This window comes from Orcinus orca, chromosome 6 (genome assembly GCF_937001465.1).
Source record: "Orcinus orca chromosome 6, mOrcOrc1.1, whole genome shotgun sequence".
Classification (NCBI taxonomy): domain Eukaryota; kingdom Metazoa; phylum Chordata; class Mammalia; order Artiodactyla; family Delphinidae; genus Orcinus; species Orcinus orca.
Genome location: NC_064564.1, coordinates 109367175 through 109384910, shown reverse-complemented (window position 1 = coordinate 109384910; position 17736 = coordinate 109367175). Strand labels below are relative to the sequence as shown.

Here is a 17736-nt window from a genome sequence, read left to right as displayed (position 1 = left end):
TTTTCATTTTCTTTATTCTGTTCCACGGCAGTGAATTCCACCTTTCTGTCTTCCAGGTCACTTATCCATTCTTCTGCCTCAGTTATTCTGCTATTGATTCCTTCTAGTGTAGTTTTCATTTCAGTTATTGTATTGTCCATCTTTGTTTGTTTACTCTTTAATTCTTCTAGGTCTTTGTTAAACATTTCTTGCATCTTCTCGATCTTAGCCTCCATTGTTTTTCTGAGATCCTGGATCATCTTCACTACCATTATTCTGAATTATTTTTCTGGAAGGTTGCCTATCTCCACTTCGTTTAGTTGTTGTTTAGGTGTTTTATCTTTTTCCTTCATCTGGTACATAGCCCTTTGCCTTTTCATCTTGTCTATCTTCCTGTGAATCTTGATTATTATTATACCTTTAACGTGAATATTAAAGATTGGTAGTAAATATGCTCCAACTTTTGTGGTCTTTTTCTAGATTGCTTTAGGTATTTTAGATCCTTTGCATTTCCATGTATGTTATAGAATCAGCTTGCCAGTTTCTATAAAAACATCTGGTGGGATTTTGATTGGAAATGTGTTGAATCTGTAGCCCAATTTAGAGAGAAAACATTATAACAGTATTGAATCTTTTAATCCTTGAACATGGCATATCTTTCTATTTATTTATGTCTTTACTTTCTGTCAGCAGTGTTTTTATTTTTCAGTTTAAAGGGCTTGCTTGTCTTTTGTTACACTTATTCCTATGTATTTTATGTTTTTATTACAATGCTACAAATAGAATTGTTTATTTTATTGTATTTGCCAGTTGCTGTATATAATACACAATTGACTCTTTGTATATTGAGCCCGTATCCTGTATTCTTATATCCTTTGACCTTGCTAATTTCAGTTATTAGTTCTTATAGTTCTTTTATAGATTCTCTAGGTAAAGTAAACAATCATGTCATCTACATATAGCGACAGTTTTACTTCTTCCTGTTGGATTTTTATGTCTTCCATTTCTATATCTTTCTTTATTACACTGGCTAGGACCTCCAGTGCCATGTGGAATGTTAAACAGAAGTGGTAAGAGAGAATATCTTTGTCTTGTTCTCAGTCTTAGGGGGGAACAGTGTTTTACCATCAAGTAAGAGCTGTAGATTATTTTAGAGATGCCATTAAATTGAGGAGGTTTCCTTCTATTCCTAGTTTACTGATGGTTTCTGTCATGAATGGATGTTGAGTTTTGTTGTTTATTCTGTATCTGTTGCTATAAACATCTCTTTTTTCCTTTATTCTTTAAAATGGTAACTTATCATTGATTTTTTAATGTTCTACCAGTCCAATTGATAACTATATTTTGTTCTTTTTATATATTACTTGTCTTGGTTGGCTAATATTTGATTTAGAATTTTTGTGTCTGTGTTCATGAGAGATATTAGGTTATATGTATTTTTATAATGTCTTTGTTCTTTGTTGTTATCAGAGTTATTTTTCTTCCAAAAGTTTGACATTTCTTCCTTTCACTTTTAAACCTTTAATCGCCTGGAATTGCTTTTTACGGATACTGTACAGTTGGGATCCATTTTCTTCTCCCCACCGTGTGCGCAGTTTGGATATCCAATTTTCCCTGTAACATGTCTTGAATATCCCGTCTTTCCCCTAGTGATTTGCAGTGCCCTGTCATAGGTCAAGTTTTCCTACATGCATGGTCTTATTTCCGGCTTTTCATTCTGTTTTATTAGTTAATTTGTCTATCCTTGTGCCAATAACTTGCTGTGTTGATTATGATAGTCTTAACTAATACCTGTCAGGAAAGTTTCCTCACTTTTCTCAAAAAATATCCTGGTTTTCTTGTTCCTGTATTCTTCTTTGTAAATTTTAGACTGATACTATCAAGTTTCATAAAAAATCACAGTGATTTTTTTTTTTTTTTTTTTTTTTGTGGTACGTGGGCCTCTCACTGCTGTGGCCTCTCCTGCTGCGGGGCACGGGCTCCGGACGCGCAGGCCCAGCAGCCACTGCTCACGGGCCCAGCCGCTCCGCGGCACGCGGGATCCTCCCGGACCGGGGCACGAACACGTGTCCCCTGCCTCGGCAGGTGGACTCTCAACCACTGCGCCACCAGGGAAGCCCCACAGTGATATTTTGATTGGACTTTTCATTGAATACAGAGGTAAGTCTGAGGTGAATTGACATTGTTCGTAATTGAGTCTTCCTACCCAATTTTTGAACATGATGTAAGATTCTTTAGGTCTTATTTTAATATCGTTTAGTAACATTTAAAAGTTTCTTGGGACTACCCTGGCAGTCCAGTGGTTAGGACTTGGTGCTTTGACTGCTGTGGCCCGGGTTCCATCCCTGGTTGGGGAACTAAGATCCTGCAAGCTGCACGGCACACCAAAAAAAAAAAAAAAAAAACTTCCATAATGATCCTGCATATCTTTGTATCATTTTTCCCCTAAGAACTTTTTTTAATAGCTTTTATAAGTGGCGTCTTCTGTTGTTTAGAAATTCAATTGATTTTTGAATATTGATCTTTTTGCCCAGCTACCTAATTAATTCTAGTAATTTATTATAGTTTCTTTTGGTTTTCTGATAGAAAATCGTGTAACTTATAAATGACTGTTTTGTCTTTTTTTTCCTTTCGATTCTTTATACCCTTTATTTTATTTTCATGTTCAGTTGTGGTGCCCTGTATCTCCAGGGCATTGTTGAGGAGAAACAGATAGTGAATATCCTTTTATTGTGCCTGATTTTAAAGGAAGTATTTTAACATTTTTCCAGTAAGATGGGTCTTAAATATTATTCTTTATTAGATTATGGAGGTCCATTGGTGTTTCTAATTTGCTTTTACTTGTTTGTTTAATTTACTTGCCACAAATGTTATATCTAATTGTGTTCTTAAATGAAATCACTTATTCTCTCATGCTGTTTTTTTTTTTTTTTTTTTTGTGATACGTGGGCCGCTCACTGCTGTGGCCTCTTCCATTGCGGAGCACAGGCTCCGGACGCGCAGGCTCAGCAGCCATGGCTCATGGGCCTAGCTGCTCCGTGGCATGTGGGATCTTCCTGGACTGGGGCACGAACCTGTGTCCCCTGCATCGGCAGGCGGGCTGTCAACTACTGCGCCACAAGGGAAGCCTTCTCATGCTGTTTTTATTTGGAATTCTGCATTTTCACAGTGCTTTGCCTCTGGTATGGATTTCTTTTGTCTTGCTTGGGATTTCTGGATCAGCAGTTATGGAATACCAATTCTGGAATGTTCTCAGCCATTATTTCTTTAACTATTGCTTCTTCTCCGTTCTTTTTATTATATCCTTCTGGAAATCTGATTAGAATGTGTTCAACTTTTTCACTCTCTTTCATGTTGTTTATCTTTTTTCTTATTTTTTTCTTCTATTTGTCTATTTAAACCATGTTATGGGTAGTGTATCTGGGTTTATTTTTCAGTTCACTAATTCTACCTTTACTTGTATCTAATCTTTTCATTTTGTGAAGTTCCATTTCATTCTTTTATAAATCTACATGGCTGTTCATAGTCTTCTATTTTCTACTCATTTCCATTCTTTCTTTAGTTTTTTAACACATTAAACACTTTTTTATATTCTGTACCTGATTATTTTAGTTATTCATAAAGCATATTTGGAGGGTTTATTTTTTGAGGCCTTGGTTAAATTTTAGTCCCTCTCTTCTGGCTGTCACCTAGGAGTCCTAATGATTACGGTGCTCTATATATTATCTGTTTGCCATTTTGTCCGACTTTGTAGGTAAATTTGGATTGCAGATCTATGTGAGAGCATACTTGTAGTTAGAAACTGTCAGTGGAGTTTTTTTTTTTTTTTTTTTTTTTTTTGTGGTACGCGGGCCTCTCACTGTTGTGGCCTCTCCTGTTGTGGAGCACAGGCTCCGGACGCGCAGGCTCAGTGGCCATGGCTCACAGGCCCAGCCGCTCTGCGGCATGTGGGATCTTCCCGGACCAGGGCATGAACCCGTGTCCCCTGCATCGGCAGGCGGACTCTCAACCACTGCACCACCAGGGAAGCCCATCAGTGGAGATGCTTGCCTTCCACCCTGTGAGAGCATCAAGAATGAAAAATTCTCTACTGGCAGAATGCATTCAAATTTTTTTACCCTTCCACTAAAGATGTAGTCCACAAGCTTTAGGTTGTAGTGTCCTTAGGAGGTTTCTAGGCTTTACCTCCTTTCAATTCTGCCTTCTATCTGTATTATTTGGGAGCTCAAAGTGCCCATAGTTTGGCAAAGAGCTTCAGGGTAAAAGCCAACTTTGTTGCTAATTTTCGTCTCTGAGTTCGAGTTTCCATTTCATTTATTTTGCTCTCTGGAGCCTTTACTTTTTGCCAGATTAGCAGTGTGTTTAAAGTTTGTGTGTGTGTGTGTGTGTGTGTGTGTCTGTACTGTGTCTGTATAAATATATAATCTGTGATTTCAATTATATTGATTGGGAGGGTTTTTCAAAATATCTCCATATGCCAAAATGGAAGATCTAAAGAAATGTAAACACACACACACACACACACACACACACACACGCTCTTTCTCTCTCTCTCTTACCAGTTTTAAGTGTATACTTTAGCGAGTTTGACAAATGTATACAAATGTGTAACCACGACTATAGTCAAGATATACAACATTTTTGTTCCCTCAGAAGTTCCTTGTTCCCCTTTTAGTCACCCCCAGCAACCCTATGCAACCACAGATCTGTTTTCCTTCACTATAGATTTGCTTAGTCTTTCCTAGAATTTCACATAAATGGAATCATACATTATGTTCTCTTTCAGGTCTAGCTTCTTTTGCTCAGCGTAACATTTTGTGGTTCATCCATGTTACATTTATGAGTAGTTTGTTCTTTTTTATTGCTGAGTAGTATTCTGTTGTATGGATGTATCCCAGTTTATTTACTTCTTGATAGACATTTGTGTTGTTTCCAGGTTTTGGTTGCTGTGAATAAGACTGATGGAAACATTCACGTTTAAGTTTTTGTACGGACATATGATTTTTCTGGGTGTTATGGTATGATAACTTTATAGGAAACTGCAGAATTGTTTTCCAACAATATACAAGAGTTTCAATTACTCCTCTTCCTCACCAACTGTTGATACTGTCAGTCTTTTTCATTTTAGTCTTCCTACTGAATTATGGCAGTATCTCATTGTGGCTTTAATTTGCATTTCCCTGATGACTTATTATGTTGAAAGTCTTTTCATGTGCTTATTTACTAGAAGATATTGCATATCATCTTTGGTAAAGCATCTGTTTAAATCTGTTGATCATTTTTAAGATTGGGTTCTTTGCCTTATGATTACTGAACTAGGATAGTTTTTTTTTTAATATGTTCTGGCTATAAGTCTTTTATTAGATATGTGCTTTGCAAATATTTCTCCAGTCTGTGGCTTGCCCTTTCATTTTCTTAACAGCATCTTTCACGTATCATAAGGTTTTAATTTCAAAGTCCAGTTTATTGATTTTTTTTCTTTTATGGTTCATGCTTTTTGTGTCCTGTGAAATCTTTGCATAATACAAGAGCACAAAGATTTTCTCCTATATTTTCTTCTAGACACTTTATAGATTTATCTCATATTTAGGTCTTTGATCCATTTCTATTAATTTTGTATATGATGTGAGTTAAGGAAATTGGTATTAAAATTATAAATTATAATTAATAAAACAGTGCTTTTATAATAACATCAAAATAGTAAATACTTAGGGGTAAACTGAACAAAATATTTTCATGACCTGGACACCAAAAAGTATAAAACATTGCTGAGATATGTTAAAAGAAGATCTAAATAAGTAAAGAGATAAACCATGCTCCTGGATTCAAAGACTCACTGTTGTCAGGATGTTGTGATGCCTAATTTGGCTAGGCTCTGGTGCCCAGTTGTTTGGTCTAATACTAGTATAGATGACGCTGTGATTAATGTTTATAATCAGTTGACTTTAAATAAAGGAGAAAACCCTCCAGAATGTGGGTGGGCTTCAACCAATCAGTTGAAGGCCTAAGAGCCAAAAACAGGTTTCCCAAAGAAGAACGAATTCTGCCTCACAATTGTAAGAGAAATCCTGCCTGAGGGACTTCCCTGGTGGCACATTGGTTAAGAATCTGCCTGCCAATGCAGGGGACATGGGTTCGCTCCCTAGTCCAGAAAGATCCCACATGCCGCGGAGCAGCTAAGCCCATGCACCACAACTACTGAGCCTGTGCTCTAGAGCCTGCGAGCCACAACTGCTGAGCCCGCGCTCCGCAACAAGAGAAGCCACCACAATGAGAAGCCCACACACTGCAGTGAAGAGTAGCCCCCACTCGCTGCAACTAGAGAAAGCCCTTGTGCAGCAATTAAGACCCAATACAGCCAAAAATAAATAAATAAATTAATTAATTAAAAAAAAAGAAATCCTGCCTCAGTTTCTAGCTTGCCGACTTGCCCAGCATATTTTTGACTTGCTTGAACCAATTCCTTAAAATAAATGTCTTTATTTATATATGTTCTATTGATTCTGTTTCTGTGGAAGACCGTTAATGGTGTAGATGTCAGTTCCCCCAAATTGATCTACAGGGTCAGTGCAATACCACTAGGCTTTTTAAATAGAATTTGACAAGCTGGATTTTAAAATTTGTTTGGAAATTCATATGGCAAAGGACTTAGCCAAAATAAGTTTGAAAAAATAGAGTAAGTTTGGAAGAACGATATTGCCTGATTTCAAGTCTTATTGTAAAGCTATAGTAATCAATAGTAGACATTGTGGTATTGGCACAAGGATAGATGTATAGACCGATGGAACAGAATAGAGAATCAATTGATTTTTTTTTTTTTTTAATGAAGGTGCCAGGATGATTGAAAGGGATGGGGTAGGATCGTCTATTAGGAAAAAATGTTGATGGAACAGTTGGATATCCACAGGAAAAAAACGCAGCTGACTTTTGAATGAATGTGTTTTTCAGTACAGAAGAAGAAAATATCTTTAATTCCACCATCCAAAAGTAGAAATTGTGGTGCATTTCCTTTTAGTCTTTTACTAATAATATATGCAATATGCATATAATGCATATGGACATAATAAATTTTTTTCCACTTTCTTTTATGTGGCTACTAGTAAATTTTAAGTGACGTAATAGTTGATTTATAATATATTCGTTTCAGGTTGTACAACATAGTGATTCAATATTTATATAGATTATTCTCCATTTAAAGTTATTATAAGATATTGGCTATATTCCTGTGTTGTACAATACATCCTTGTTTGTTATTTATTTTATACATAGTAGTTTGTACCTCTTAATCCTCTATGCCTAACTTGCCCCTTCCTCCACATATTCTAAAATTTACATATTTGAGATCATATACAGTTTTTATTTGATATTCTTTTTACATATTTTTGTAACATTAAAATTTTCTCCCTGAAGGACATTTTAATGGCCACATAAAACTAAATCGCAAAGGAGGCCCATACTTAATCTCATTATCTTTACTGTTGGAATTAATAATTATGGTAATAGTAGTTGCCATTTATTGATTACTTTCCGTGTGGAAACTGTGCTGAGCGCGTCACATGAATTATACTGTTGAATCCTTATGACAACTATTTCCGGCAGTTAGTTCCATTTTAAAGAAAAGGAAACCAAGGGTTTTTAAGTAACTTGCATATCTCTAATGTGTGAAGCTTGGTTTTATAATCACATGTCTTTTATTCCAGTCCCTAAGAAAAACACACTGCTACTTTTTAAGCTCTTTACATTTTTTTGCTGTCATAAGTAGCTCTGAGGTAGATATCATTGTGTAAAAATCATTGTCTGCATTTCAGACATCTGAACTTCTTTTCCCCTGCCAATCCTTCATATAGTTTATCCATCCTCATCTAATGAAATATTTTCAAAGCCAGTGTGGTTTCCAACATAGCACGCAGGGCGAAACAGTGTACAAACTGCAGAGCTGTCCTTTTGGTTGATGAAGGCCGAGGCCAAATAAGCACCAGGCCAGGTCAGGCATTTCTGTAGGAATACATATCTGCAGGGGAACGGATCTAACGAAATATTTGGAACTAACTATCTGGTGGTTACTCGTTTTGGAAAACAAAGGGGGAATAATTTTTAGTAGTCTGCCCCCTAGGACATTTAGTCCCACTTTAAAATGGAATTACGTAATGTTGGTCAAGTCACTTAACCCCTCTCTCTCTACCTTGTTTTCTCCGCCCCAGAGAAGGCCACTAAGTTTATGGCCAAGTGAAATGTTCTAAAGAGGTAGTGTAGCCCAGTGGACAGACTCTTCTCTGTGATTTAGAAGTCACTAGGGAGGCAACAAGGTCTTGTGGCTTTGGAGGGACTTGGGTTCAAATATTTAACATTTATCAAGTGATCTGAGCCTTTCTGAGCCCCCCTGTTCTAATTACTTAGAATGTAGCATGCGTGCACAGTGATCTTTTAACAAAGGGATCTTTTCTCAAAACTCCTCGGTTTGTTCCCTGGATTCATCCTTATTAGGGCTTTGATTCTGCAGAAGAAGCAGGGTAATCTACCACTCCCACTCATGTGATTCAAGTCTTCTTTCCTCTAAGGAGTTACTGAGTTCCACCTCTTCTGTAGGACTTGGTAATGATAGAGTTAAATCATCTTGGTCCTTAATTTCTGTTTTCTGCAGGTCTACCTATCCGTTGCGTTCTGTTAACCTGTTGTTGAGAGCACAAGTGACCCGAGATAGGAAGTCATGCCTAAGTTTGTGAAAGGGTTGTTTTTAAGCAGCCTAAAGATGGTGTTTATGTTTAGAATGTCCTTTCATTTTCATTTCCAAGTTTAAGGCTTAAGTACCATTGGTGTTAGGGGAGAAAGACGAAGCAGCTTTAATAATCTCTCCGTTATTCCTTGTGTCACTCTACAACTCCGGTGGCTCTTGGTTTTTATACTGAGTACTGAGGCTCCAAGAATCCTGGAAACCCACCGTCGAAGAAGAGGAGGAAGACTGATAGATTAAAAGTTGGAGAAAACTGGTGGGTAGAATAATGTCCATCCAGTTTCTCTCACCTCTGCTAATGGGAAGATGTCCCTTTAAATTTTCTGTCTGTATTGATAGGAACACAGTGAGTTTTGCTTGGAGAAACCTCTGTTAAAATGGCTGTTTTTAAATGCAAGAAAAAAAAAGTAATATGGAACCTAGGTGGAGGTGAAATAAATATGTATGTGTACATATTTATAAATATGCATAATTTTTTTCCTTTTCTCTTCTTAAAATGCCAAGAGGGATATCTGGGGAACAGGATATACTCTGCAAGCAGCTCTTCACTATGATGGAATTTGGGGATTCCTTTTAATGAATGCAAAAGACATGCCTCTTTCATTGTTTGTATAGCTCTGATTTCATTTTAAACTTTAACTGGCACTTGTTAAGTTAGTGTAGTAGCAGGTATTTTGTAAGGCGTGCTGTTAACATAGCATCTTACAAGGTTTGTTTGGAGTGAGTCACAACAGGGTGCTGGTCAGTAGAAACTGTTTTAAATTTGTGTTTTTTATTTTCCTGTGCCCCACCTAACTAACCTTGGGAGGATATGATATGGATAAGATCTCCGTCATAATTTAGAAAGGAACATACTCGATCCTTGCCTCTTCTCCGTCTAATGAGTTCGTGTAAAAAATATATCAAAAGAAATTCTCATAGCGAATCCTCACATTTCAAAGGGGAGTATATTTATTATAAGAACTGCTGATTCATTAGGAATGCTTCCTAATTCGAACAGCAACAGCTGCTTCTGGTTAGAATAAACTCCGTCTCTTTTGTGCCCTCTCTCTCCAAGGAGAAGTTAAATTTTGGTTTAAGATTTTTCTCCTGCTCTAGCTTTTCTTCTCCCTTTTTTCAACTCTTTCTCAATTATGACGCCTTATCCTCCTCAGTGTTCACAACCCACTATACCCACCCCCCACCCTTAAAAATGACTTTCGTTAAGATTATAAATGCTAATAAAACTCTTCTGATAATGTGGGGTTTTTTGCATTCACAGTGGCAATGGAGTGTATTGTACAGCAGTAAGAAAAAAGTTGAGACACGTTGTAGTCATGAATTCTAAGTGTAATAATTTAAAGTACAGGGAGCCTTTCAGAAACTGCCATTGTCCATTAAATGAAACCACTGTATTAACGTATCATAGCATGCTGTTCTAATCACTTTTCTCTAAATACCAGCTTTTGAAAGAAACACGGCTGTATTTTTTATACAAAATCTGAAATCGTGTAATTGAATGGCTTGGCAGAATAGGTAAATGAATGTAGCAACATGCATTCAAATATGTCCCTTTGGTTTGTAATGAACTGATTGAAGTTCACAGTTGTAAGACTTGCCATTTTATTTCCTGATTTTACATTCTGGACCCAGACAAAGGTGCCAGTTTTTCTGTATTAACAGGAAAAGGAAGAAGAAAATTGTTCATAAAAATCAAGTGGCCCTGTTGGGCGATCACTATTGGATCCTGAGCTCCAGTAGCCTTTGTTCAACTGTTCTCTGTAAAATAAAGTTTCTTCTAATGTGACCATTTCTATTTGATTTTAGAATTATTAAGCTCTGTTAGGATTTAAAGAAATTCTGTCACATATGATGGGGCTGGTCATCTGCTCTGTGTGTGTGTATGTGTGTGTGTGTGTGTGTGTGTGTACACGCACGCACGCAAGCTCGTGTGACAGATAATCGGTGCCTATGCACACTTCTCTCATAGCACTTATCTCAGTAATTACCCTTGTTGATTTATGTGTCTTATTTCCCCTCTAGACACTGAGCTCCTCAAAACTAGAAACTACATCTGATTCACCTGTTAGCCCCAGGACCCAGCAAAGGGCCTCACAGTCAATACATTTTTGATGTCCATATGAGCCATAGAATACTAAAACCAGATGTGTGTCAGAACAGATATCAAAATATACAGTAGACAGAAAGATCATCAGGTTTGGAGCTAAACAGACATTATTTCAAATCCTGGTTAGTAAGAGACTGTGGGACTTCTCTGTGGAATCCGATTGAAATTTTGATGTTTCAGGACAATTCCAGATATTGAAGACCGCAACTACACTAGATTCTCTCACACAAGAGAAGCCATGTTCTTTTGCACCCTAGTTGGTAGAAAGTATAGCAGAAAAAGAAACGAGAGAGTAATACTGAGGGATTGCTAATCCATTCAGTGAGGACAACATTCTGGGTTTGTTGAGATACCCTTTTGATTCTGCAAATGGGTGGCTCTGGGTAAATCCCTTCCACTCTCTGGACTTCCCTTCCTTCTGCTACAAAATGAGAAGGTTGAACAGTTTAGAGCAACTGGCTGCTCTCACACCCCCTTTGCCTCATCTGGTTGGGCAGGTGGCAGAGAGCTTGGGTTCTGCTTTTTCTGGTCATGGAGCAAACCCTTGGCACTACCCATAGTATTATGGTCAGACCTCCAGGCTGGGCATGGTTTCATAGCTATAGGAGAAAGCATGGTGCTACAGAGGTAGGATGTACTACAACCCCAGTGTAGACAGATTAGTTTCTTTCATTCACATGTGAGATGTGTCTTACTTAATTTATTAGTATTAAATAACATAGCTAATGAAGTTGGTAAATAACATACTGTTTCAATGCATTAGGTGGACTGAAGGTATTCCTGTAACATTTCCTCACTTGGGGCAGAGCAATAGCTAGTGCCTTGGTGTTGTGATATATCGGAATGTCCATGGGAATATGTCACTATAAAAATTTGTCTTTCATGGGTCAGCAGTGGGGAAAAGGCTAAAATATACAGTGTGACTTAAAAGTCATGACAGAAGCCATGATAGATCATGATAGTGGCTACATACTGTATTACTTCATTTATATGGCATTCTGAAAAAGGCACAATTATAGGAATAGGAAACAGATCAGGTGCTGGGAGTGGGGAAGTGTTGACTACAAAAGGGCAGCATAAGCAAATTGGGTGGTGTGGGATAGAGGTGTTCTGTGTCTTGATTGTCTGTGGCAGTTACACAACTGTGTGCGTTTGTCAAAATTCATAGAACTATACAACCAACAGAGTGAATTTTAATTGATGTTAAAAGGAAGTAAATTTTAAAATGGTGATGGTGGGGAAAACAGGTGGTAAAGAGGTGATCTCAGTATAGTGTGGTAGACACCCTGCAGCGGGTGAGGGGATTGATGGGGGTACAAGGGAGCATTTTGGGGTCCTGGAAATGTTGTATATACTGATTGTGGTGGTGGTTAAACAGACGTATATGGTTATCAAAACAACTCTAGGGCTTCCCTGGTGGCGCAGTGGTTGAGAGTCCGCCTGCTGATGCAGGGGACGCGGGTTCGTGCCCCGGCCCGGGAGGATCCCGCGTGTCGTGGGGCGGGTGGGCCCGTGAGCCATGGCCGCTGAGCCTGCGCGTATGGAGCCTGTGCTCCACGACGGGAGAGGCCACAACAGGGAGAGGCCCGCGTACGGGGGGGGGAAAAAAAAGAACTCCTCTAAATGTACACATAGAATGGGTGGGCTTTATTGTATGTAAATTATAATTTGAAGTTGGTTTATGAAAAAGAAAAAGGACCATGAGCTGTGGAACCAGAAGACCTTACTTCAAATCCTGACCGCTGCTTTACTAGCTTGATGATCTTGAGCAAGTCGCTGTACATCTTTGAGCCTCCATTTCTTCATCTATTAGTTATAGCTGAAGATTCCCCATGTCATGTAGCTCAGGTAAGGAGTAGAGATGGGGAGTAGAGATAATGCCCTTTAACTGCTGGGTCACTGCCTGCCATAGCTGAGGGACTAGATATTTTCATCCTGTGAATGGTTCAATGTGGAGAACTGATCTTTAAATTAACTGAAGTTGCTCTATTTTAGAATAGAAGTTAAGTTCAAACATTTGTGAAAGGTAAAAATATTAACGTCCATATGTTTAACGACAGCTCTTAGAGTCTTATTACTGTTGCTGTCTTTTATATCATTATAGCATACTAAATCTTCTAGGCTTAAGTCTTATTTAATTAGTCAAGAACAATACGTAATATTCCTTCAGTCAGGAAAGCCTAAGGAACTATTTACAGTGTTATCTTGAGAAGAGTCATTCATTGAGGAATGATTGGAAAAATACTGGTGACACATTTATGATCCCTATCTTTTTTCCTTTGTTTTCATTCTGTCTTTGAAATGAAATCATCTTGTATCAAGTGGATAAATATTTTTTTCCTTTTTTGGGGGGGAGGGATAGTGTATTTTTATTGAAGTATAGTTGCTGTATAATACTATATAATTTATAGGTATACAATATAGTGATTCACAATTTTAAAGGTTATACTCCATTTATAGTTATATTCCCCATGTTGTACAGTATGTCCTTGTAGCTTACTTTATACCTAGTAATTTGCACCTCTTAATCCCCTCTCCCGTTATTGCCCTCCCTTCCCTCTCCCCAGTGGTGACCACTGGTTTGTTCTCTGTATCTGTGAGTCTACTTCTTTTTTGTTATGTTCACTAGTTTGTTGTATTGTTTAGATTCCACAGGGAAGTGAGATCACACAGTATTTGTCTTTCTCTGTCTGACTTATTTCACTTAGCATAATGACTTCCATGTCCGTCCACGTTGCTGCAAGTGGCAAAATTTCATTCTTTTTCATGGCTGAGTAGTATTTCAAGTGGATAAATATTAATAAAATTTCTATTGACCCTAGTTCCCTCTTTTATGACAAATACAGTGTGAAAAGTAATTGTAAGGAATATACATATGCTTGTGGTGCTCAGCATTTTAAAGGCATTTAAAATAATCCAAAATATGGCTTAGAACCACTCGTTCTCCTGAGAGAGCAGGTAGACATCTCCTACCTAACAATCATAACAGAAGCCGCCTGTTTGTGAGTGCCTGGTATGGTCTGTGAACTCTGATGGGCACTCTGTATTATTTGTATTAGAAAGTTATTATTAAATTTGTATTAAGTTGCCTAATTCGTTCCATACCAATGGCCTTGTTAGGTAAATAGGAAGTATTGCCCTTTGGCAGAGGAAAGTGGGCTTGGAGAGATGAAGTCACAGCTCAGGGGGAGCCCTCTGATAGGTTGGGGAAGCACACCTGTTGCTCCGGGCTATCCTCCTCTCCTACCATATCACACAGTGGATGCTGCTTCTGCAAGAGTCTCGCTCTTCAGGCCAGCCTTTGCCTAATAGGAACTCATTTTTTAGTTCTTCTCTTGGAGCCAAACGCTCTTTTTAATTGCATTCAGTAGTCTCTTTAAGTGATTAAAAGAGCATTGGCATAAGCCTTCACTATTAGAACCTTCTTCCTAGAGGACTTTGCCAGCTACCTGGGTCTTAGAACCTTTGAGTTTATCTGCTTCCAGACTTCCCCTTTCAGTTCACCTCCCACTCTGCCATTAAAGTGTGCTTCTAAAAAGACAAAGCTGATCAGATCCCTCCTCTGCTTAAAACTCTTCTTTGCTTTTAGGAAAAGAGCTAAACTCCCTAGTCTTGCACATAAAACTCCTCACAAGCCGGTCTTTTTGGATTTCTCTAGTCTCAGCTTCTTCTGCCAAGAATTCCATCTGCACCCCCAACAGAACCTCCCCCCCGCCCCAAAATCACACAGAGAAACATCTTGCCCTTACCTTTAAGTGGAAACCAACCACCCCAAGCCATTTGTAGTCCATTGTCTCTATGCCTCTGGAATATTTTGTCCCCTCCAGATGGAAGTGCACTTTTCTTTCATCTAACTACTCTTCCTCATTTAGCTAATACCCCGGTCTGGTTGAGACACTTTTCCTCAGTATTCCCACAGCTGTCAATGCCTCGTTGTATCACAGCAGCCTCACATTGCATTGAGATTAACCGTTTCCATGTTTGTCTTACCCTGAGAGACCTAGGTTCCTTGAGGACAGACAGTGCTGTGTTTCGCTCATGTATTTATCCTGGCTGTCTAGCACAGGCTGGTGTGTATTGATGCCTGCTAAATGTTTATATGAACCATCCAGCCTTGAGGATTTGGCCTCAAAATCTAACAGGGATAAAAAAGACTCTGAGCCTTTTTTCTTCCCCCTCTCAACTTAGGGTGGCCTTGCACAAGTGAGTGTGTCTCCTTTCTGAGATCCACCAGGGTTTATGGAGGCTGACTGCTCCCACAGTGAGGAAGGTCACTGAAACCCTTATTAACCAACCACCCCTCCCTGGAGCTGAGATCCATGTTAAGCGTGGTGCAGTGGAAAGAGCATGAGACTGGTGTGATCAGTTTGTTAAAGAGTGCAAACGTCCATTTCAGCTAGAGAACCTCTTTGGGAACTGAGTCATCACAGTTATTAAGCACACTTAAGGAAACAAGAGGATAGGCTTTCGATTCTGCTCTCCCTATCCAATCCACCTCCCTGCCACCAAACAAGATGACTTGGAAGTTGGTAGGCAGGGAGGATCATGCATGTTGCTTTTTTTTAAACTTAAAAGTGCATAAAAATAATGCATATTTATTGTAGAAAGTTTGGAAAATAAAGGAAAACACACAAAATGAAAAATCATCTATATATATTATAGAGCCTGCTTTTATATCTAAATATATAGTAAATATTTTTCTATGTTGAAATACTTTTCTGTAGTCTGATTTTAATGAATATATAATATTCCAAGGGGGGAGGGGCAGTATAGGGATAGAGGATTAAGAGGTACAAACTATTATATACAAAACTACAAGGATATATTGTACAACACAGGGAATATAGCCAGTACTTTATAACAACTATAAATGGAGCATAACCTTAAAAAGCTGTGAATCACTATATTGTACACCTGGAACTTATATTGTATATTAACTATACTTCAATAAAAAACAAATAAAAAATAAAATTTTATGCTTATAATTATAAGCTTGTGATTTTTTCTAATAATATCAAACTTTAAAAAAAATAAATTTTACACCTGAAAGTTTTAACAAATATTCCATTATTTTGATAGTCCAAATTTGTGAACTATTATTGTACATTTAGCTTGGTTCCAAGTATTTGCAACCATGAATAAGATGCAGTACTTAAAATGCAACACAACCTTTTTCTAATTTTTAAGGCATTGCATGCTCAATACATAAGCCTTAGAAAATGTAGAGAAGAATGTAGAAGGAAACAAAGATTATCTGTAATCCCACAACCTAGAGATAACCACTATTAATTTTTCATCTTCTAATCTTTCTATGAGTGTATGATTGCATGTGATACATAATTGCGAACATTGCTTCTTTTCAATCTACATTTGACCCTTGAACAACATGGGGTTAGGGGTGCAACCCCCATCGCAAGTTGAAGCTCCACATACTGCCTCAAAAACAGAGGAAATGATAACAGACTCACCCAAGGGCAGGAAGCTGAAACAGTTTGGATAGAAGCAGGGTTCAAACCCTAGTTCTTTGATTCCACATACTATGATCAGTAATTGAATGCAAACTTTTCCCTTCAGTTAGTTAAAGATCTGTAAAATGAAAATACAGGTACTGTATTTACTGGAAAAAATTCATGTATAAATGAACCTGCACAGTTGAGTCAACTTTATATTATTTCATGGGCATTTTCCTATAGTATTACTAAAAATATTCTAAACCCTAATTTTCTGTTGCCTGGATTTATCATAATTTATTTAGCCATTCTCTTAGTACATACTTAGATGTGAGTACATATGTTTCGCTATTATACACATGGTAAAGAACTTCCATTTACAATATAGTACCAAAAAATTGTTACAGCATTTAATGCTGGTGGAAATAAAGTAAAAATAATTCCTGCATACGTTTTTTTTAACCTTCATTTTCTGCTTTTTTAAAAAAATTAATTAATCTTTGGCTGCGTTGGGTCTTCGTTGCTGTGCGTGGGCTTTCTCTAGTTGTGGTGAGCGGGGGCTACTCTTTGTTGTGGTGCACAGGCTTCTCATTGCAGTGGCTTCTCTTGTTGCAGAGCATGGGCTCTAGAGCACAGGCTCAGTAGTTGTGGCTCACGGGCTTAGTTGCTCTGTGGCATGTGGGATCTTCCCGGACCAGGGCTCGAACCCGTGTCCCCTGCATTGGCAGGCGGATTCTTAACCACTGTGCCACCAGGGAAGTCCCCATATTCTGCTTTTAATGGTTACTGAAAGATAATTTTCCTGCTGTCTTTCATATTATATGAGTTTAAGAATTTATGTCAGAGAAACCTGTTTCTGCCAGCTTTGCTGGCCAAGCTTCCTTTTTCTAAAAATTAGTTTTTAGGGTTTCTTTTGAGGGAGACACACAACTGGTGGTGCTGCTGGGGACTGCTGACTTATGACTTGTTTAACCAAACACTTGACCTTCCTCTAACCTACCATACTTTAAGAGAGTTAATAACACCAATTTTAGACTTTTTTAGCATTACGGACTCCTCCTGGATTATAATAAAACATAAGCCATAAGCACAAAGATTGTTTTAAAACTAAGGAGTGGCCGAGGGGCAGGATTTTTTATCAGGGAAACAACAGAGAGTGACTAACGGCACTTTATGTTTCAAATCTGATCACCCAGTAGTGGACGCCCACCTTCTCAGGTTGCTCAGGATTGGGTTCCTCCATCCTGTTGAAGGGCTCAGCTGAGGAAACTGCTCCAGGCTCTGGCTGTGTTCTGTGATTATGGTGCAGAGAAAAGCATGCCTTAGCTCCTTGCACAGAGGCCCAGCCATTGCTTCCCACATTTTCCAAGTTTTGTTTTTGTTGCCTCTATCAGATCATTCCTAATGCCATAATGGTTTCACATACAAATTTAAATCAGGGACCTACTTTAGTGGAAGCTATGCCTTGA

At 38.2% G+C, this 17736-nt stretch overlaps 1 protein-coding gene across 6 annotated transcripts in view; it reads left to right on the top strand.

The window, feature by feature from the left end:
• DENND1A (DENN domain containing 1A) overlaps positions 1–17736 on the top strand; it is a 541841-nt gene that overhangs the window by 229058 nt on the left and 295047 nt on the right. The window contains exon 1 of one of the 6 annotated variants that reach the window (XM_049711434.1): positions 1914–2139. The exons of the other annotated variants lie outside the window; for them this stretch is intronic. The gene's annotated coding sequence lies outside the window, so the exon portion shown is untranslated. Of the gene's footprint in view, positions 1–1913; positions 2140–17736 lie in introns of those variants that run through there. 6 annotated transcript variants of the gene reach the window in all.